The sequence below is a fragment of the Phacochoerus africanus genome, unplaced genomic scaffold, assembly GCF_016906955.1.
Source record: "Phacochoerus africanus isolate WHEZ1 unplaced genomic scaffold, ROS_Pafr_v1 Scaffold_180, whole genome shotgun sequence".
In the NCBI taxonomy this organism is placed as follows: Eukaryota; Metazoa; Chordata; class Mammalia; order Artiodactyla; family Suidae; genus Phacochoerus; species Phacochoerus africanus.
In genome coordinates this window covers 56,990-78,861 of record NW_025927376.1, presented here as the reverse complement: position 1 = coordinate 78,861, position 21,872 = coordinate 56,990, and the positions used below count along the sequence as shown (strand labels likewise).

General features: G+C 51.0%; 7 long non-coding RNA genes across 7 annotated transcripts; all 7 read right to left on the bottom strand.

Moving 5' to 3' along the window:
- Positions 1-1,632: 1,632 nt before the first annotated feature.
- Positions 1,633-3,819, bottom strand: LOC125119236 (uncharacterized). The gene is made up of 2 exons (XR_007133052.1): positions 3,731-3,819; positions 1,633-2,369 (listed from the first exon to the last, which is right to left on the bottom strand). It is a non-coding gene; the product is annotated as an uncharacterized LOC125119236 (long non-coding RNA).
- A 2,664-nt stretch (positions 3,820-6,483) lies between these two features.
- LOC125119234 (uncharacterized) lies at positions 6,484-6,945 on the bottom strand. The gene is made up of 2 exons (XR_007133050.1): positions 6,881-6,945; positions 6,484-6,624 (listed from the first exon to the last, which is right to left on the bottom strand). It is a non-coding gene; the product is annotated as an uncharacterized LOC125119234 (long non-coding RNA).
- Positions 6,946-6,955: 10 nt separating this feature from the next.
- On the bottom strand, positions 6,956-7,780 carry LOC125119233 (uncharacterized). Its single transcript, XR_007133049.1, has 3 exons — positions 7,762-7,780; positions 7,379-7,510; positions 6,956-7,107 (listed from the first exon to the last, which is right to left on the bottom strand). It is a non-coding gene; the product is annotated as an uncharacterized LOC125119233 (long non-coding RNA).
- A 2,492-nt stretch (positions 7,781-10,272) lies between these two features.
- LOC125119235 (uncharacterized) lies at positions 10,273-10,847 on the bottom strand. The gene is made up of 2 exons (XR_007133051.1): positions 10,670-10,847; positions 10,273-10,413 (listed from the first exon to the last, which is right to left on the bottom strand). It is a non-coding gene; the product is annotated as an uncharacterized LOC125119235 (long non-coding RNA).
- Positions 10,848-14,073: 3,226 nt separating this feature from the next.
- Positions 14,074-14,622, bottom strand: LOC125119232 (uncharacterized). The gene is made up of 2 exons (XR_007133048.1): positions 14,469-14,622; positions 14,074-14,214 (listed from the first exon to the last, which is right to left on the bottom strand). It is a non-coding gene; the product is annotated as an uncharacterized LOC125119232 (long non-coding RNA).
- Positions 14,623-14,638: 16 nt separating this feature from the next.
- On the bottom strand, positions 14,639-15,391 carry LOC125119231 (uncharacterized). The gene is made up of 3 exons (XR_007133047.1): positions 15,352-15,391; positions 14,968-15,099; positions 14,639-14,696 (listed from the first exon to the last, which is right to left on the bottom strand). It is a non-coding gene; the product is annotated as an uncharacterized LOC125119231 (long non-coding RNA).
- Positions 15,392-18,857: 3,466 nt separating this feature from the next.
- On the bottom strand, positions 18,858-20,704 carry LOC125119230 (uncharacterized). The gene is made up of 3 exons (XR_007133046.1): positions 19,582-20,704; positions 19,164-19,249; positions 18,858-18,910 (listed from the first exon to the last, which is right to left on the bottom strand). It is a non-coding gene; the product is annotated as an uncharacterized LOC125119230 (long non-coding RNA).
- Between the last annotated feature and the right edge of the window lie 1,168 nt (positions 20,705-21,872).

Genomic DNA, 21,872 nt, shown 5'->3' with positions numbered 1-21,872 from the left:
CACTGAGCTACAGCAAGAACTCCTTATTTCCCCTTTTATGTTTGGTACTTGTTAATAGGTTATAAAAACTGTCCTGTATTGAGGAGGGTGGTGGGCATGTCCTGTGACCTTTGACTCAATAACACATTATGGTTAATCATGTTGGTAAATGATTAACCCCAGCTACAAGTTACTTGACTGTGATAAGGCATCTGATGGCCACAACTGAGTCTCAGCCCCCTCCAGAATTAAAAATACCAAATGCATAGAGCCAGATTATGTGTGAACACAAATTGATATGATAGTCCACTGGGATGCCTTACTTAAGGAGAAAAAGTGGGAAGTTAAGGGGAAAATGGCCCCAAAATAAGTACCAAATGCAAGACGTAATTCCTTTGGAGTTTCCTGGTGGCCTAGTGGTTAAAGACTGGTATTGCCACTGCTGTGGCTTGGGAATGACCCCTGGCCCTGGAACTTCAGCATGCCACAAGTGTGGACAGATGGATGGATGGATGGATAGATAACTCATTTATAGAAATCCCCATGATTCTTGGGCCCTGAACTAGGACAGAGGCACATTTTTGGGCAGGTTGATGATTTATTAAGGCTTTCTGACTATGTTCTGGTTGTTGGTTATGATAAGCATGTTGACTGGAAAATGTTTGGACATAATGTGATATGTAGAATTAATAAATATAGTCCTATACACTATAAATCACTTCAGTTACCCCATGAATGTTCTCTAGTGACTGGAATCTAATAAGCATTGAACTGTCTTTTGCTTTGTGGCACCTGCAGCATGTAGAATTTCCCAGGTCTGGGATCAAACCCAAGCCACAGCAGTAACCTGGGCCACAGCAGTCTAATACCAAGTTCTTAACCACTAAGCCATGAGGGAATTCCTGGACTGAACTGTTTAATGTGTCCTGTAATAACAGGCTGAAGTACATGCTTATACACATGAGGGAGATAATTGAAACATAATTACCTCATCATGTATTATGTGTAATAAAGCATATGTATTGTGCTTACATATGTGGAAGGACATGTGATGCACAATGTACATAGTACTGTCAGTTTTATGATAAAATTTTTAGTATTTACACAGCACGTAAAGATAGTGTAAATGTCCCATATGCAAATGGTTCAGGGAAGAGTTTAAGTTGAATTCCAAATTTGGGAGCTGAAGGTGGAGCTAGAGCTTCTTCCTTGAGTCTTAGGGAGATGCATTGTTCTATTTTTCTGATTTACAAACAAGGGTCATAAATACATTGCAAAGTCTCTTTTTTTAAGGTGGTCATTTTCAATCATCCTTGTCATTAGTGTAAGGACAAGAATGAAAGTAAACTATAGAATAGGGGAGTTCCCACTGTGGCTCAGTGGTAACAAACCCAAATCATACCCATGAAGAAGTGGATTTGATCCCTGGCCTTGCCCAGTGGTTCAAGGATCCAGAGTTGCCATGAGCTGTGGTGTAGGTCATGGCTCAGATCCCACATTGCCATGGCTGTGGTGCAGGCAGGAACTATAACCCCAATTCAATCCCTAGCCTGGGAGTTTCCACATGCCTCACCAGTGCCCTAAAAAGAAAAAGAAAAAAGCATAGACTAGATGCTAGTTTGGGTTTATGCAGCCAAAAAAATGAAACCAAAGTGGAGGTGGATGCCCAGGTTTTATTCAGTGGGCAAAGAATGGATAAGTAGGACCTTAGTTCACAGCTGAAGTTCCCAGCCAAGTTGTGAGAGGTCTTTGATTTTAAGGAGTAAAGATAAAGGGAAGAGGAGTGAGGCTAATGACAGGGAGGCCTGCCCATTACTCTGCAGGGAAGTGCCAGGACTTTCCTGGAAATGGGTGCCACCCCCCTTTTATCCTTTTTTGGTCAGCATCTTCCTGACACGACCACCAGTAGGTGTGTCATCTAGTAGCTAATGTGGCAAAATCTGTGTTGAATGAGACTCGGAGTCTGGGGGAGGTCAGAGTCATCATCATCCTGATTCCACCTGGTTCCATCTGGTTTGTCTCTTCCTATAGCTTCCTCCTCTTGTCTCCAGACATTTCACTTCTTGATACATGATAACTCCAGTTCAAGGAGGGTTTTGCAGGCTTTGGCAAGGATCTGCTGTTGGCTCTGGCAACAACACCCCCTTTCCTCATCACTACTCCCCATTCTTGAGGGGAAGGTCTGTCTTCTGGGGCTGCTTCCTGCTGAATATGGGCATAGGTTTCCCCTGGATTGGAGGCACAGAACTGTCCCTGCTCTGCCTAACATAAGTCTGAGCTTCACAAGGCTGCAGTCTCAGTTCTTGTACCCTTGTGTTAGTATCATCTGAAGTTTGAGGGATTCAAGTTCTTTGATAACGAAGTTGACAAGGCAGTTATGGAAGCAAGGCCTGAAAATGAGCACAAGTTTGATTGCAGTCAGTGTGCCAAGAAATGGAAGAAACCAGCTTAAACTAGAAAGGCTCTCTCTGACCATATTCTGGACAGAGCTTGGATTGGGACCTTTGGGGGTATATCTTTGTGCCCTTTGATCTTGCTTATACATCTCTTATGGTTACCTCAATCTGACCAGAGTTATTCCCATGCATGTGGTGGGTTTTATTAATAACTATGCAGAATTTCCCTTGCTCAGCCAGGAAGTAGTCAAGGGCTAGCCTACTGTCAAGTACAATATTTTCTACTGAGTCCAGAGAAGTATGGAATAAAGCATGAGGGAATAAAGCATCCCTCATGCTTTTAGGCAAGTCCTCAGGGGCTCGTGTAAGGATTTGTACAGTGATTTCATGGTATGCAGAACCTCCCCATGGGGCCACCAAAGAGCAATCCCTACTCCTGCTGGAGGGAATATTTTTGCCCCTTTATCTCAGTGCTGGGTGATATTATGAATGGTTATACCTAGGCTCCTAGAACTTACCAGCCTAGTGTGCATTGTGCACAAGCTGGGCATCATTTAAGCAAGGATCCAGAATTGCTGCAAGATGCAGCACAGGTTGCAGATGCAGCTGGGGTCTGGCATTGCTGTGGCTGTCGTATAGGAAAACAGCTGCAGCTCCTATTTAACTCCTACCCTGGGGACTTCCATATGCCTCAATGCAGCCCTAAAAAGAAAAACAAAAAAAAAAAAACAAAAAAGAAACTTCTGGACATATATCTGGAGAAAACCATAATTGGAAAAATTATATGCACCCCAATATTCATTGTGGAACTACTGACACTATCCAAGACATAGTAGCCACTTAAATGTCCTTTGACAGAGGAATGGCTAAAGATGTGGTATATATAATGGAATATTACTTGGCTGTAAAAAGAAATAATGCCATTTGCAGCAACATGGGTGGACCTAGAGTTTAACATACCAAGTAAATCAGACAAATACCTTATGTGATCACTTCTATGTGGAATCTAGTAAAATTATACAAAACTTCTATATAAAATATAAACAAACACAGCTCTTGAAATCAAACTTATGGTTACCCAGGGGGAAACCATGGGGAGGGGGAATAGATTGGGACAATAGTATTAGCATATACACACTACTATGTACAGAATAGAAAATGAGCAAGAATCTGTTGTAGAGCACAGGGAAATATACTCAATATTCTGTAATAACCTATATGGGGAAAAAAATGAATCCATCTCTCTCTCTCTCTCTCTGTATGTATTTATATATATACATATATATATGTATATACACACACTGCAGTAAAATAAATAATAAAGGGAAACATTCAAATTATGTCAAGACACTCACCAACGCTTGATCTCCGTTTTCCCCATAGTACTTGTGCAAATGCGAATAGTCCCTAAAGGGAAAAATCATGTTGAGTCGATATGAGACCATGTATGGGAGGCACATTCCTGAAGGAACTGGCTCTGAGACGACCCTGGGGGATATGGACTAATAGAAATATGCCATACAGAGAGGGGAAAATAATCACAGCTTTACACCATAAAACAATCCAGAACTACCTTCTCCTTCTGAGGCACAATGGGAAATCTAGGAGATTCTTTTGAGGATTTGATTTGTTCTACTTTCCTGAGGATTGTGGTTTCCAAGTGGAGGGTAAACCCCATTTAATTCCCAGAGACTCCCTTACTAATTTGGGGAACAAAGGCAGGCCCACTGTCCCTCTTGATGGACTTAGGGGACCAAACGGGGAATGCTTTTCTTGAGAAAGTTCTTAGAAACCTCCAAGGCAGGAGTTCCCATCGTGGCGCAGTGGTTAACGAATCCGACTAGGAACCATGAGGTTGCGGATTTTGTCCCTGCCCTTGCTCAGTGGCTTAAGGATCTGGTGTTGCCGTGTTCTGTGGTGTAGGTTGCAGACGCGGCTCGGATACCGTGTTGCTGTGGCTGCGGTGGAGGCTGGTGGCTACAGCTCCGATTCGACCCATAGCCTGGGAATCTACATATGCCGCGGGAGCGGCCCAAGAAATAGCAAAAATACAAAAAAAAAGAAAAAAAGAAAGAAACCTCCAAGGCAGTCTCAGTTCAGGTGGGAAATGACTCCATGCAGTCTGAGAAGGTGTCAGTCAAAATCCACAAATATCTAAAATTTCCTTGTGCCTAGAGAATTACTGTAAAAACAGCTTGCCAGTCTTGACCTGAATATGTGCCTCGATACCAGATAGGTGTCACTCCAGTGACTTTGGGGAGGGTGAGTTTGGGGCTGTCCTGGAGGTAGGGCAAGCTCCAACCAGCCTAGTAGTGTTGGACAGCGAGAAAGGACTGTGCTGGGAGATGTTGAGAGAGAGAGATGGCTCACGGACACACATGAGGCCAGTGGTGGTTCTTAGAGTGAGAAGAGGAGGGAAATCAACCCAAGAGGAGTTGGCTTGAATATTGGGCAAGCAGTGCTCCAGGACCAGACTTGCACACTGCGTGGGGCCTGGAAAGCTGGGCTTGTGGTCATGAATGAAGAGTGTAAAAGCAGAGTTTCATTGGTGGGCGGGCTACGATGATCCTACAGACTTGTCTCTTGAGGGGTCTCTGAAAAATTTCTTCTTTTCTTCCATACGAGCCTCTCCATCCTCTGGATCACACCAGAGGAAAAATCTGGCTCAAGAAAGTCACGTAAATGAGGAGGGTATGATTAATTTTAAAAAGATTGCCTGATTCAGAGTGGAGGTGCCTCATGGACTAAGAGGAATGGTGAAGGATTGGGGGAAGTAAGTGCCAAAGCTGAATTGGAGGGGGAAAATACTCTCTCTGGAAAGAATTTGGTTGTTCTTAGAGGAGCAACTGAATCAGCAATACCAGGGAAGTCGATGTGTTTGTTCAAGAGGCTTGCTGGTGGAGCGCTAAGACTAAACGGTTTGGCAGGCTGCCTGGGGTCTCACTGCCTTTGGATTCTCCAGCATCATAACCCTGAATACAAACTATTTGGCTTGATTCCTGAGCATGCACTTTCCAAAATCAGCCTTCTGTTTCATGTATGGCATCAGGAAACCAGTGCTTGAGGACCTGAGTGGTGTCTGAAAAAGCACTAGTGTTTTGTCTGTCCAGGCTCTGCTCCTCACTGGGATATAGCTCCAAAATTTCTCCCCCCGCACCCCCGAGCGCCTTTTCATTTTCGTCCCTGAACCAGTGCTTCCTCTCATTCATCTCCAGGGAAAGGGCATTTGCTAAGAGGCGATCACGTGTTTTACGGTGAGCAGATGACTTTCCAGCTGGTGGCCTGACACGAAGTGGGATGGATCAGCTGATGGACGTAGAGCAGTGGTGTTGGAAAAGGAGGAAGCAGTGCCATAGGAGACTTTGAGAGACAGAGATGTTGCCCTCTGTCAGGTGGGATGTAGTTCTCATTAGAGGGAGAGTAGGTTGGAAATCAGCTGTCAAGTGCACAACCCTAGTGCAGTCCATCCCTGGGTTTGGTCAGGAGGCAAAAGGAGATACTCTGCGTGGTTATTAGCATGGTTGCCAGAGCACCAGCAACGCCCAGCGGCTGCTTGGGATTGACTTGTGCCAGCACAGAGCCAGAGCTGAAGATGGGACTGGTGGAGCCCCCAGGACATGCCTAGGGAGCCAGGGGTAAGATAGAGAGCACCACCGACTCCCCAGGATAGTTACCTCCCCTGAGAGGAAGGACCCTGTTCTTCTGCCTTCCCATCTGTGGGGCGCTCTCAGACAGCTCAGGTGGCCTAACGTCCAGACAGTTGGGCAGGCTGGCAAGAGTGGTGACTGCCTTTGGGTTCTGCGGAGGCAGAAACCTGAACCCAGAGGCAGTTGGCTTGGCTACTCGACACGCAGTGCTCCAGGATCATGCCTGCACCATGTTTGGCACCTGGAAAGCTGGGTGGGTGGTCGTGAATGGTGAGTGGAAAAGCAGAGGTTCCTTGGTGGGAAGGTTGCACATTTCCCAAAACTTGTCTCTTGAGGGTTCCCTGAAAATATCCTTCTATTTCTTCCGTCCGAGCCTCTCCCTCTTTTCCTTCACCCCAAGGGGGGAAAAAAAAAAATCTTAGTTCAAGACAGGTCACATAAATGAAGAGGGGAGGCTGATCTAGCGTAAACCCAGTTACTTGATTTGGAGTGGGTTCAGCTCGCTCAGAGACTAAGAGGGATGCTAAGGGATAGGGAGGAGTGAGAGCCACGGGTGACTGTGAGGGGGAAACACCCCCATCCTGGAAGGCACTTGGTTGTTCCTAGAAGGAAAGGAAGGAATTACGTCAGCTCTGAGGTGCCCGAGCCCAGTGCAGCCCATGGGTTGGTTTGGGAGGCAGGAGTGGGAGGGCTCTGGGTTGTCATTAGAGGAAATGGCCACCAGAGGGCCCTGAAGCACCGGGCAAGCCCAGCAACTGCTTGCTGTTGGCCCTTCCAGGCTCAGAGATGGGGAGGGGTGTCTGGTGAGGAGGGGAAGGTTACAGGCCGCCCTTGACTCTCCAGTCAAAATTCGCTCACCAGGTAAAAGGGAAATGGTTCCACCTTCAACGCATCTGGGTCACTTGCAGTCAGCTCAGGCAGACCAAGCCCACACCCTGGGACTGGCAGTCAGGCGTCTGGCTGACTTTGGGGTTCTCCCAAAGGAGAACTCTCAACCCACAAGTAGTTGGTCAGAAAATTTGGCATGCAGTTTTCCAGAGCCAGGAATGCACGGTGTTTGCCTAGGAGAGCTGAAACCATTGTTCCTAGAGGGAAAGGATGATTTACATTGGCTCTGAGGTGTACAAGGCCAGGGCAGCCCCCTGGACTTGTTTCAGAGGCAGGAGGAAGGGCTTTGAGTTGTCATGCAAGAGATTGGCCACCAGAGGGCAACAGAGCCCAGCGGATGTTCGGCATCGGCCTATCCCAGCCCAGAGGTGGAGTTTGACTTGGGGGTGGTGGATCAGCCACGGTCATGCCCTGTGAAGAGGGCCGGGTTACAGGTCTCCTTTGACTCTTGGGTCTAAATTAGCTCACCTGATAGGGAGGACCTTGTCCTGCTCTTCCCATCTGCGGGTCACTTTCTGACAGCTCAGGTAGCCTGAGGTCCAGGTGACTGGACAGTCCGTGAAGAGTTCTGACTGCCTTTGGATTCTGCAGAGGCTGCATCTGAGACAAAGGGTGTGGGATGGAATGCTGGGCTTTCGGCGCTCCCAGAACAGGCTTGCACAGTGTGTGGCCTCTGAGCAGCTGGGTGGGTGGCCGTGAATGGAGGGTGCAAAAGCAGCATTTCCCTGTTCAGAAGGTTCATCCATCCCATAGACTCATCTCGTGAAGGTTTTCTGTAAGTTTCCTTCTTCTTCCATCTGAGCTTCTTCCCTCCCTCCTCTCTCATTCACCCCTGATGGTGAAAATCTTACCTCGACCCGAGTGACAGAATGAAGATGGGGAGGCTGACTCATTGAAATCTGATCACATGACTTGGAGTGGGTTCAGCTCAATGACCTAGAGGGAAGGATTGGGAGGAGTTGAGCACCTTTGCTGACTATGAGAGGAAAATGGTTGCTTTAGAATGAGAGGAGGGATTAAGTCAACTGCCCAGGGCAGTCAGTCCATCCAGGGGTCTGTTCAGGAGGCAGGAGGAGGTGCTCTGAGCTGTCATTGGAGAGAATGGTCGCCAGAGGGCGCTGAAGTGCCAGCCAAGCACAGCAGCTGCTTGGTGTTGGCACGGCTAGGCTCCGAGATGTGGTTACCCCAGGAGATGTCCTGCCAGGAGGGGTTGCTTACAGGTCACACCTGACTCTCCAGGCCAAGTTGGCTTACCTGGTGAAAGGAAACTTGTTCCACCTTCCCACATCTGGGTCACTTTCAAGTGGCACAGCTAGCCCAAAGCCCACCTTAAAGGACAGATATGTGAGGTTCAGACTGCCTTTTGATCCTCCAGAGGCAGAACTCTGAAGCACACGCAGTTTGTTTGAGGACTGGGCATTTTGTCTTCCAGAATCAGGCTTCCACGATGTTTGGCATCTGGAGGGCAGGGCCAGTGGTCATCAGTGGAGGGTATAAAAGAGGGGTCCTTTGGAGGGCAGGCTCTGCCCATCCCAGAAACCTGTCTCTCTCGAGTGTTCTCTGAATATGCCACATTTTTCTTTGATCGGAGCCTCTCCCTCCTTTTGTGCACCCCTGAGGGGAAATCTTGTCTAAAGCCAGATCGCGTAAGATAAAGGGGGGCTAAAAGGAGGACAGAGGGGAGATAATTTACAGCCAATTATCTGACTCATAGTGCCTTTGGCTGATTGACTTCAAGGGCTGCTGATAGGGAGCAGGGAAGGATATGGGAGACTTGAGAGAGAAACACCACCCTCTGTAAGGCCCTTGAGTTTCTGAGAAAGAAAGGAGGACCATGAGGCTCACAGATGGTCACGAGCAGTGCAGACAGAACGGTTTGCCATCGGGAGGCAGAGGATGGGATCTGATTGTCAGTGAGGTAACGGTCGCTAGAGGACAAGGAGCCCTGACACTGCCCACCTGCAGTTTGGCACTCCCAGGCTTAGAGCTGGGGTTGGAAATGGTGCTGGTGGGACCCCGAGGATGTGCCCAGCAAGGAAAGGTGAGTTACAGGTTGCTTCTGGCTCTCGGGTCCAAAGTTCCTCTCCTGAGATGGGTACGCGGTTCTTCCTTTACAACTAAGGGTCATTTCCATAGTGCTTGCTGGTGGAGCGCTAAGACTAAACGGTTTGGCAGGCTGCCTGGGGTCTCACTGCCTTTGGATTCTCCAGCATCATAACCCTGAATACAAACTATTTGGCTTGATTCCTGAGCATGCACTTTCCAAAATCAGCCTTCTGTTTCATGTATGGCATCAGGAAACCAGTGCTTGAGGACCTGAGTGGTGTCTGAAAAAGCACTAGTGTTTTGTCTGTCCAGGCTCTGCTCCTCACTGGGATATAGCTCCAAAATTTCTCCCCCCCACCCCCCCCCACCCCCGAGCGCCTTTTCATTTTCGTCCCTGAACCAGTGCTTCCTCTCATTCATCTCCAGGGAAAGGGCATTTGCTAAGAGGCGATCACGTGTTTTACGGTGAGCAGATGACTTTCCAGCTGGTGGCCTGACACGAAGTGGGATGGATCAGCTGATGGACGTAGAGCAGTGGTGTTGGAAAAGGAGGAAGCAGTGCCATAGGAGACTTTGAGAGACAGAGATGTTGCCCTCTGTCAGGTGGGATGTAGTTCTCATTAGAGGGAGAGTAGGTTGGAAATCAGCTGTCAAGTGCACAACCCTAGTGCAGTCCATCCCTGGGTTTGGTCAGGAGGCAAAAGGAGATACTCTGCGTGGTTATTAGCATGGTTGCCAGAGCACCAGCAACGCCCAGCGGCTGCTTGGGATTGACTTGTGCCAGCACAGAGCCAGAGCTGAAGATGGGACTGGTGGCCCCCAGGACATGCCTAGGGAGCCAGGGTAAGATAGAGAGCACCACCGACTCCCCAGGATAGTTACCTCCCCTGAGAGGAAGGACCCTGTTCTTCTGCCTTCCCATCTGTGGGGCGCTCTCAGACAGCTCAGGTGGCCTAACGTCCAGACAGTTGGGCAGGCTGGCAAGAGTGGTGACTGCCTTTGGGTTCTGCGGAGGCAGAAACCTGAACCCAGAGGCAGTTGGCTTGGCTACTCGACACGCAGTGCTCCAGGATCATGCCTGCACCATGTTTGGCATCTGGAAAGCTGGGTGGGTGGTCGTGAATGGTGAGTGGAAAAGCAGAGGTTCCTTGGTGGGAAGGTTGCACATTTCCCAAAACTGTCTCTTGAGGGTTTCCCTGAAAATATCCTTCTATTTCTTCCGTCCGAGCCTCTCCCTCTTTTCCTTCACCCCAAGGGGGGAAAAAAAAAAATCTTAGTTCAAGACAGGTCACATAAATGAAGAGGGGAGGCTGATCTAGCGTAAACCCAGTTACTTGATTTGGAGTGGGTTCAGCTCGCTCAGAGACTAAGAGGGATGCTAAGGGATAGGGAGGAGTGAGAGCCACGGGTGACTGTGAGGGGGAAACACCCCCATCCTGGAAGGCACTTGGTTGTTCCTAGAAGGAAAGGAAGGAATTACGTCAGCTCTGAGGTGCCCGAGCCCAGTGCAGCCCATGGGTTGGTTTGGGAGGCAGGAGTGGGAGGGCTCTGGGTTGTCATTAGAGGAAATGGCCACCAGAGGGCCCTGAAGCACCGGGCAAGCCCAGCAACTGCTTGCTGTTGGCCCTTCCAGGCTCAGAGATGGGGAGGGGTGTCTGGTGAGGAGGGGAAGGTTACAGGCCGCCCTTGACTCTCCAGTCAAAATTCGCTCACCAGGTAAAAGGGAAATGGTTCCACCTTCAACGCATCTGGGTCACTTGCAGTCAGCTCAGGCAGACCAAAGCCCACACCCTGGGACTGGCAGTCAGGCGTCTGGCTGACTTTGGGGTTCTCCCAAAGGAGAACTCTCAACCCACAAGTAGTTGGTCAGAAAATTTGGCATGCAGTTTTCCAGAGCCAGGAATGCACGGTGTTTTGCCTAGGAGAGCTGAAAACCATTGTTCCTAGAGGGAAAGGATGATTTACATTGGCTCTGAGGTGTACAAGGCCAGGGCAGCCCCCTGGACTTGTTTCAGAGCAGGAGGAAGGGCTTTGAGTTGTCATGCAAGAGATTGGCCACCAGAGGGCAACAGAGCCCAGCGGATGTTCGGCATCGGCCTATCCCAGCCCAGAGGTGGAGTTTGACTTGGGGTGGTGGATCGGCCACGGTCATGCCCTGTGAAGAGGGCCGGGTTACAGGTCTCCTTTGACTCTTGGGTCTAAATTAGCTCACCTGATAGGGAGGACCTTGTCCTGCTCTTCCCTGCGGGTCACTTTCTGACAGCTCAGGTAGCCTGAGGTCCAGGTGACTGGACAGTCCGTGAAGAGTTCTGACTGCCTTTGGATTCTGCAGAGGCTGCATCTGAGACAAAAGGGTGTGGGATGGAATGCTGGGCTTTCGGCGCTCCCAGAACAGGCTTGCACAGTGTGTGGCCTCTGAGCAGCTGGGTGGGTGGCCGTGAATGGAGGGTGCAAAAGCAGCATTTCCCTGTCAGAAGGTTCATCCATCCCATAGACTCATCTCGTGAAGGTTTTCTGTAAGTTTCCTTCTTTTCCTTCCATCTGAGCTTCTTCCCTCCCTCCTTCCCTCTCATTCACCCCTGATGGTGAAAATCTTACCTCGACCCGAGTGACAGAAGTGAAGATGGGGAGGCTGACTCATTGAAATCTGATCACATGACTTGGAGTGGGTTCAGCTCAATGACCTAGAGGGGAAGGATTGGGAGGAGTTGAGCACCTTTGCTGACTATGAGAGGAAAATGGTTGCTTTAGAATGAGAGGAGGGATTAAGTCAACTGCCCAGGGCAGTCAGTCCATCCAGGGGTCTGTTCAGGAGGCAGGAGGAGGTGCTCTGAGCTGTCATTGGAGAGAATGGTCGCCAGAGGGCGCTGAAGTGCCAGCCAAGCACAGCAGCTGCTTGGTGTTGGCACGGCTAGGCTCCGAGATGTGGTTACCCCAGGAGATGTCCTGCCAGGAGGGGTTGCTTACAGGTCACACCTGACTCTCCAGGCCAAGTTGGCTTACCTGGTGAAAGGAAACTTGTTCCACCTTCCCACATCTGGGTCACTTTCAAGTGGCACAGCTAGCCCAAAGCCCACCTTAAAGGACAGATATGTGAGGTTCAGACTGCCTTTTGATCCTCCAGAGGCAGAACTCTGAAGCACACGCAGTTTGTTTGAGGACTGGGCATTTTGTCTTCCAGAATCAGGCTTCCACGATGTTTGGCATCTGGAGGGCAGGGCCAGTGGTCATCAGTGGAGGGTATAAAAGAGGGGTCCTTTGGAGGGCAGGCTCTGCCCATCCCAGAAACCTGTCTCTCTCGAGTGTTCTCTGAATATTCCACATTTTTCTTTGATCGGAGCCTCTCCCTCCTTTTGTGCACCCCTGAGGGGAAATCTTGTCTAAAGCCAGATCGCGTAAGATAAAGGGGGGCTAAAAGGAGGACAGAGGGGAGATAATTTACAGCCAATTATCTGACTCATAGTGCCTTTGGCTGATTGACTTCAAGGGCTGCTGATAGGGAGCAGGGAAGGATATGGGAGACTTTGAGAGAGAAACACCACCCTCTGTAAGGCCCTTGAGTTTTCTGAGAAAGAAAGGAGGACCAGATGAGGCTCACAGATGGTCACGAGCAGTGCAGACAGAACGGTTTGCCATCGGGAGGCAGAGGATGGGATCTGAATTGTCAGTAGAGGTAACGGTCGCTAGAGGACAAGGAGCCCTGACACTGCCCACCTGCAGTTTGGCACTCCCAGGCTTAGAGCTGGGGTTGGAAATGGTGCTGGTGGCACCCCGAGGATGTGCCCAGCAAGGAAAGGTGAGTTACAGGTTGCTTCTGCTCTCGGCTCTCGTCCAAAGTTCCTCTCCTGAGAGTGGGTACGCGGTTCTTCCTTTACAACTAAGGGTCATTTCCATAGTGCTTGCTGGTGGAGCGCTAAGACTAAACGGTTTGGCAGGCTGCCTGGGGTCTCACTGCCTTTGGATTCTCCAGCATCATAACCCTGAATACAAACTATTTGGCTTGATTCCTGAGCATGCAGTTTCCAAAATCAGCCTTCTGTTTCATGTATGGCATCAGGAAACCAGTGCTTGAGGACCTGAGTGGTGTCTGAAAAAGCACTAGTGTTTTGTCTGTCCAGGCTCTGCTCCTCACTGGGATATAGCTCCAAAATTTCTCCCCCCCACCCCCCCACCCCCGAGCGCCTTTTCATTTCGTCCCTGAACCATGCTTCCTCTCATCATCTCCAGGGAAAGGGCATTTGCTAAGAGGCGATCACGTGTTTACGGTGAGCAGATGACTTTCCAGCTGGTGGCCTGACACGAAGTGGGATGGATCAGCTGATGGACGTAGAGCAGTGGTGTTGGAAAAGGAGGAAGCAGTGCCATAGGAGACTTTGAGAGACAGAGATGTTGCCCTCTGTCAGGTGGGATGTAGTTCTCATTAGAGGGAGAGTAGGTTGGAAATCAGCTGTCAAGTGCACAACCCTAGTGCAGTCCATCCCTGGGTTTGGTCAGGAGGCAAAAGGAAATACTCTGCGTGGTTATTAGCATGGTTGCCAGAGCACCAGCAACGCCCGGAGGCTGCTTGGGATTGACTTGTGCCAGCACAGAGCCAGAGCTGAAGATGGGACTGGTGGAGCCCCCAGGACATGCCTAGGGAGCCAGGGGTAAGATAGAGAGCACCACCGACTCCCCAGGATAGTTACCTCCCCTGAGAGGAAGGACCCTGTTCTTCTGCCTTCCCATCTGTGGGGCGCTCTCAGACAGCTCAGGTGGCCTAACGTCCAGACAGTTGGGCAGGCTGGCAAGAGTGGTGACTGCCTTTGGGTTCTGCGGAGGCAGAAACCTGAACCCAGAGGCAGTTGGCTTGGCTACTCGACACGCAGTGCTCCAGGATCATGCCTGCACCATGTTTGGCATCTGGAAAGCTGGGTGGGTGGTCGTGAATGGTGAGTGGAAAAGCAGAGGTTCCTTGGTGGGAAGGTTGCACATTTCCCAAAACTTGTCTCTTGAGGGTTCCCTGAAAATATCCTTCTATTTCTTCCGTCCGAGCCTCTCCCTCTTTTCCTTCACCCCAAGGGGGAAAAAAAAAATCTTAGTTCAAGACAGGTCACATAAATGAAGAGGGGAGGCTGATCTAGCGTAAACCCAGTTACTTGATTTGGAGTGGGTTCAGCTCGCTCAGAGACTAAGAGGGATGCTAAGGGATAGGGAGGAGTGAGAGCCACGGGTGACTGTGAGGGGGAAACACCCCCATCCTGGAAGGCACTTGGTTGTTCCTAGAAGGAAAGGAAGGAATTACGTCAGCTCTGAGGTGCCCGAGCCCAGTGCAGCCCATGGGTTGGTTTGGGAGGCAGGAGTGGGAGGGCTCCGGGTTGTTATTAGAGGAAATGGCCACCAGAGGGCCCTGAAGCACCGGGCAAGCCCAGCCACTGCTTGCTGTTGGCCCTTCCAGGCTCAGAGATGGGGAGGTGTCTGGTGAGGAGGGGAAGGTTACAGGCCGCCCTTGACTCTCCAGTCAAAATTCGCTCACCAGGTAAAAGGGAAATGGTTCCACCTTCAACGCATCTGGGTCACTTGCAGTCAGCTCAGGCAGACCAAAGCCCACACCCTGGGACTGGCAGTCAGGCGTCTGGCTGACTTTGGGGTTCTCCCAAAGGAGAACTCTCAACCCACAAGTAGTTGGTCAGAAAACTTGGCATGCAGTTTTCCAGAGCCAGGAATGCACGGTGTTTGCCTAGGAGAGCTGAAACCATTGTTCCTAGAGGGAAAGGATGATTTACATTGGCTCTGAGGTGTACAAGGCCAGGGCAGCCCCCTGGACTTGTTTCAGAGGCAGGAGGAAGGGCTTTGATTGTCATGCAAGAGATTGGCCACCAGAGGGCAACAGAGCCCAGCGGATGTTCGGCATCGGCCTATCCCAGCCCAGAGGTGGAGTTTGACTTGGGGGTGGTGGATCAGCCACGGTCATGCCCTGTGAAGAGGGCGCGGGTTACAGGTCTCCTTTGACTCTTGGGTCTAAATTAGCTCACCTGATAGGGAGGACCTTGTCCTGCTCTTCCCATCTGCGGGTCACTTTCTGACAGCTCAGGTAGCCTGAGGTCCAGGTGACTGGACAGTCCGTGAAGAGTTCTGACTGCCTTTGGATTCTGCAGAGGCTGCATCTGAGACAAAAGGGTGTGGGATGGAATGCTGGGCTTTCGGCGCTCCCAGAACAGGCTTGCACAGTGTGTGGCCTCTGAGCAGCTGGGTGGGTGGCCGTGAATGGAGGGTGCAAAAGCAGCATTTCCCTGCTCAGAAGGTTCATCCATCCCATAGACTCATCTCGTGAAGGTTTTCTGTAAGTTTCCTTCTTTTCCTTCCATCTGAGCTTCTTCCCTCCCTCCCTCATTCACCCCTGATGGTGAAAATCTTACCTCGACCCGAGTGACAGAAATGAAGATGGGGAGGCTGACTCGTTGAAATCTGATCACATGACTTGGAGTGGGTTCAGCTCAATGACCTAGAGGGGAAGGATTGGGAGGAGTTGAGCACCTTTGCTGACTATGAGAGGAAAATGGTTGCTTTAGAATGAGAGGAGGGATTAAGTCAACTGCCCAGGGCAGTCAGTCCATCCAGGGGTCTGTTCAGGAGGCAGGAGGAGGTGCTCTGAGCTGTCATTGGAGAGAATGGTCGCCAGAGGGCGCTGACGTGCCACCCAAGCACACAGCTGCTTGGTGTTGGCACGGCTAGGCTCGAGATGTGGTTACCCCAGGAGATGTCCTGCCAGGAGGGGTTGCTTACAGGTCACACCTGACTCTCCAGGCCAAGTTGGCTTACCCTGTGAAAGGACAACTTGTTCCACCTTCCCACATCGGGTCACTTTCAAGTGGCACAGCTAGCCCAAAGCCCACCTTAAAGGACAGATATGTGAGGTTCAGACTGCCTTTTTGATCCTCCGGAGGCAGAACTCTTGAAGCACACGCAGTTGTTTTGAGGACTGGGCATTTTGTCTCCAGAATCAGGCTTCCACGATGTTTGGCATTCTGGAGGGCAGGGCCAGTGGTCATCAGTGGGAGGGTATAAAAGAGGGGTCGTTTGGAGGGCAGGCTCTGCCCATCCCAGAAACCTGTCTCTCTCGAGTGTTCTCTGAATATGCCACATTTTTCTTTGATCGGAGCCTCTCCCTCCTTTTGTGCACCCCTGAGGGGAAATCTTGTCTAAAGCCAGATCGCGTAAGATCAAGGGGGGCTAAAAGGAGGACAGAGGGGAGATAATTTACAGCCAATTATCTGACTCATAGTGCATTTGGCTGATTGACTTCAAGGGCTGCCTGATAGGGAGCAGGGAAGGATATGGGAGACTTGAGAGAGAAACACCACCCTCTGTAAGGCCCTTGAGCTTTTCTGAGAAAGAAAGGAGGACCCAGATTAGGCTCACAGATGGTCACGAGCAGTGCAGACAGAACCGTTTGCCATCGGGAGGCAAGAGGATGGGATCTTGAATTGTCAGTAGAGGTAACGGTCGCTAGAGGACAAGGAGCCCTGACACTGCCCACCTGCAGTTTGGCACTCCCAGGCTTAGAGCTGGGGTTGGGAATGGTGCTGGTGGAACCCCGAGGATGTGGCCCAGCAAGGAAAGGTGAGTTACAGGTTGCTTCTGGCTCTCGGGGGTCCAAAGTTCCTCTCCTGAGAGTGGGTTACGCGGGTTCTTCCTTTACAACTAAGGGTCATTTCCATAGTGCTTGCTGGTGGAGCGCTAAGACTAAACGGTTTGGCAGGCTGCCTGGGGTCTCACTGCCTTTGGATTCTCCAGCATCATAACCCTGAATACGAACTATTTGGCTTGATTCCTGAGCATGCAGTTTCCAAAATCAGCCTTCTGTTTCATGTATGGCATCAGGAAACCAGTGCTTGAGGACCTGAGTGGTGTCTGAAAAAGCACTAGTGTTTTGTCTGTCCAGGCTCTGCTCCTCACTGGGATATATCTCCAAAATTTCTCCCCCCCCACCCCCCGCACCCCCGAGCGCCTTTTCATTTTCGTTCCTGAACCAGTGCTTCCTCTCATTCATCTCCAGGGAAAGGGCATTTGCTAAGAGGCGATCACGTGTTTTACGGTGAGCAGATGACTTTCCAGCTGGGGACCTGACACGAAGTGGGATGGATCAGCTGATGGACGTAGAGCAGTGGTGTTGGAAAAGGAGGAAGCAGTGCCATAGGAGACTTTGAGAGACAGAGATGTTGCCCTCTGTCAGGTGGGATGTAGTTCTCATTAGAGGGAGAGTAGGTTGGAAATCAGCTGTCAAGTGCACAACCCTAGTGCAGTCCATCCCTGGGTTTGGTCAGGAGGCAAAAGGAAATACTCTGCGTGGTTATTAGCATGGTTGCCAGAGCACCAGCAACGCCCAGAGGCTGCTTGGGATTGACTTGTGCCAGCACAGAGCCAGAGCTGAAGATGGGACTGGTGGAGCCCCCAGGACATGCCTAGGGAGCCAGGGGTAAGATAGAGAGCACCACCGACTCCCCAGGATAGTTACCTCCCCTGAGAGGAAGGACCCTGTTCTTCTGCCTTCCCATCTGTGGGGCGCTCTCAGACAGCTCAGGTGGCCTAACGTCCAGACAGTTGGGCAGGCTGGCAAGAGTGGTGACTGCCTTTGGGTTCTGCGGAGGCAGAAAACTGAACACAGAGGCAGTTGGCTTGGCTACTTGACACGCAGTGCTCCAGGATCATGCCTGCACCATGTTTGGCATCTGGAAAGCTGGGTGGGGTGGTCGTGAATGGTGAGTGGAAAAGCAGAGGTTCCTTGGTGGGAAGGTTGCACATTTCCCAAAACTTGTCTCTTGAGGGTTCTCTGAAAATATCCTTCTATTTCTTCCGTCTGAGCCTCTCCCTCTTTTCCTTCACCCCAAGGGGGGGGAAAAAAAATCTTAGCTCAAGACAGGTCACATAAATGAAGAGGGGAGGCTGATCTAGCGTAAACCCAGTTACTTGATTTGGAGTGGGTTCGGCTCGCTCAGAGACTAAGAGGGATGCTAAGGGATAGGGAGGAGTGAGAGCCACGGGTGACTGTGAGGGGGAAACACCCCCATCCTGGAAGGCACTTGGTTGTTCCTAGAAGGAAAGGAAGGAATTACGTCAGCTCTGAGGTGCCTGAGCCCAGTGCAGCCCATGGGTTGGTTTGGGAGGCAGGAGTGGGAGGGCTCTGGGTTGTTCTTAGAGGAAATGGCCACCCAGAGGGCCCTGAAGCACCGGGCAAGCCCAGCCACTGCTTGCTGTTGGCCCTTCCAGGCTCAGAGATGGGGAGGGGTGTCTGGTGAGGAGGGGAAGGTTACAGGCCGCCCTTGACTCTCCAGTCAAAATTCGCTCACCAGGTAAAAGGGAAATGGTTCCACCTTCAACGCATCTGGGTCACTTGCAGTCAGCTCAGGCAGACCAAAGCCCACACCCTGGGACTGGCAGTCAGGCGTCTGGCTGACTTTGGGGTTCTCCCAAAGGAGAACCCTCAACCCACAAGTAGTTGGTCAGAAAATTTGGCATGCAGTTTTCCAGAGCCAGGAATGCACGGTGTTTGCCTAGGAGAGCTGAAACCATTGTTCCTAGAGGGAAAGGATGATTTACATTGGCTCTGAGGTGTACAAGGCCAGGGCAGCCCCATGGACTTGTTTCAGAGGCAGGAGGAAGGGCTTGAGTTGTCGTGCAAGAGATTGGCCACCAGAGGGCAACAGAGCCCAGCGGATGTTCGGCATCGGCCTATCCCAGCCCAGAGGTGGAGTTGACTTGGGGGTGGTGGATCAGCCACGGTCATGCCCTGTGAAGAGGGCCGGGTTACAGGTCTCCTTTGACTCTTGGGTCTAATTAGCTCACCTGATAGGGAGGACCTTGTCCTGCTCTTCCCATCTGCGGGTCACTTTCTGACAGCTCAGGTAGCCTGAGGTCCAGGTGGCTGGACAGTCCGTGAAGAGTTCTGACTGCCTTTGGATTCTGCAGAGGCTGCATCTGAGACAAAAGGGTGTGGGATGGAATGCTGGGCTTTCGGCGCTCCCAGAACAGGCTTGCACAGTGTGTGGCCTCTGAGCAGCTGGGTGGGTGGCCGTGAATGGAGGGTGCAAAAGCAGCATTTCCCTGTTCAGAAGGTTCATCCATCCCATAGACTCATCTCGTGAAGGTTTTCTGTAAGTTTCCTTCTTCTCCTTCCATCTGAGCTTCTTCCCTCCCTCCTCTCATTCACCCCTGATGGTGAAAATCTTACCTCGACCCGAGTGACAGAAATGAAGATGGGGAGGCTGACTCATTGAAATCTGATCACATGACTTGGAGTGGGTTCAGCTCAATGACCTAGAGGGGAAGGATTGGGAGGAGTTGAGCACCTTTGCTGACTATGAGAGGAAAATGGTTGCTTTAGAATGAGAGGAGGGATTAAGTCAACTACCCAGGGCACAAGCCCAGGGCAGTCAGTCCATCCAGGGGTCTGTTCAGGAGGCAGGAGGAGGTGCTCTGAGCTGTCATTGGAGAGAATGGTCGCCAGAGGGCGCTGAAGTGCCAGCCAAGCACAGCAGCTGCTTGGTGTTGGCACGGCTAGGCTCCGAGATGTGGTTACCCCAGGAGATGTCCTGCCAGGAGGGGTTGCTTACAGGTCACACCTGACTCTCCAGGCCAAGTTGGCTTACCTGGTGAAAGGAAACTTGTTCCACCTTCCCACATCTGGGTCACTTTCAAGTGGCACAGCTAGCCCAAAGCCCACCTTAAAGGACAGATATGTGAGGTTCAGACTGCCTTTTGATCCTCCAGAGGCAGAACTCTGAAGCACACGCAGTTTGTTTGAGGACTGGGCATTTTGTCTTCCAGAATCAGGCTTCCACGATGTTTGGCATCTGGAGGGCAGGGCCAGTGGTCATCAGTGGAGGGTATAAAAGAGGGGTCCTTTGGAGGGCAGGCTCTGCCCATCCCAGAAACCTGTCTCTCTCGAGTGTTCTCTGAATATGCCACATTTTTCTTTGATCGGAGCCTCTCCCTCCTTTTGTGCACCCCTGAGGGGAAATCTTGTCTAAAGCCAGATCGCGTAAGATAAAGGGGGGCTAAAAGGAGGACAGAGGGGAGATAATTTACAGCCAATTATCTGACTCATAGTGCATTTGGCTGATTGACTTCAAGGGCTGCTGATAGGGAGCAGGGAAGGATATGGGAGACTTTGAGAGAGAAACACCACCCTCTGTAAGGCCCTTGAGCTTTCTGAGAAAGAAAGGAGGACCAGATTAGGCTCACAGATGGTCATGAGCAGTGCAGACAGAACGGTTTGCCATCGGGAGGCAGAGGATGGGATCTGAATTGTCAGTAGAGGTAACGGTCGCTAGAGGACAAGGAGCCCTGACACTGCCCACCTGCAGTTTGGCACTCCCAGGCTTAGAGCTGGGGTTGGAAATGGTGCTGGTGGGACCCCGAGGATGTGCCCAGCAAGGAAAGGTGAGTTACAGGTTGCTTCTGGCTCTCGGGTCCAAAGTTCCTCTCCTGAGAGTGGGTACGCGGTTCTTCCTTTACAACTAAGGGTCATTTCCATAGTGCTTGCTGGTGGAGCGCTAAGACTAAACGGTTTGGCAGGCTGCCTGGGGTCTCACTGCCTTTGGATTCTCCAGCATCATAACCCTGAATACAAACTATTTGGCTTGATTCCTGAGCATGCAGTTTCCAAAATCAGCCTTCTGTTTCATGTATGGCATCAGGAAACCAGTGCTTGAGGACCTGAGTGGTGTCTGAAAAAGCACTAGTGTTTTGTCTGTCCAGGCTCTGCTCCTCACTGGGATATATCTCCAAAATTTCTCCCCCCCCCACCCCCCGCACCCCCGAGCGCCTTTTCATTTTCGTCCCTGAACCAGTGCTTCCTCTCATTCATCTCCAGGGAAAGGGCATTTGCTAAGAGGCGATCACGTGTTTTACGGTGAGCAGATGACTTTCCAGCTGGTGACCTGACACGAAGTGGGATGGATCAGCTGATGGACGTAGAGCAGTGGTGTTGGAAAAGGAGGAAGCAGTGCCATAGGAGACTTTGAGAGACAGAGATGTTGCCCTCTGTCAGGTGGGATGTAGTTCTCATTAGAGGGAGAGTAGGTTGGAAATCAGCTGTCAAGTGCACAACCCTAGTGCAGTCCATCCCTGGGTTTGGTCAGGAGGCAAAAGGAAATACTCTGCGTGGTTATTAGCATGGTTGCCAGAGCACCAGCAACGCCCAGCGGCTGCTTGGGATTGACTTGTGCCAGCACAGAGCCAGAGCTGAAGATGGGACTGGTGGAGCCCCCAGGACATGCCTAGGGAGCCAGGGGTAAGATAGAGAGCACCACCGACTCCCCAGGATAGTTACCTCCCCTGAGAGGAAGGACCCTGTTCTTCTGCCTTCCCATCTGTGGGGCGCTCTCAGACAGCTCAGGTGGCCTAACGTCCAGACAGTTGGGCAGGCTGGCAAGAGTGGTGACTGCCTTTGGGTTCTGCGGAGGCAGAAAACTGAACACAGAGGCAGTTGGCTTGGCTACTTGACATGCAGTGCTCCAGGATCATGCCTGCACCATGTTTGGCATCTGGAAAGCTGGGTGGGTGGTCGTGAATGGTGAGTGGAAAAGCAGAGGTTCCTTGGTGGGAAGGTTGCACATTTCCCAAAACTTGTCTCTTGAGGGTTCTCTGAAAATATCCTTCTATTTCTTCCGTCTGAGCCTCTCCCTCTTTTCCTTCACCCCAAGGGGGGGGGAAAAAAAATCTTAGCTCAAGACAGGTCACATAAATGAAGAGGGGAGGCTGATCTAGCGTAAACCCAGTTACTTGATTTGGAGTGGATTCGGCTCGCTCAGAGACTAAGAGGGATGCTAAGGGATAGGGAGGAGTGAGAGCCACGGGTGACTGTGAGGGGGAAACACCCCCATCCTGGAAGGCACTTGGTTGTTCCTAGAAGGAAAGGAAGGAATTACGTCAGCTC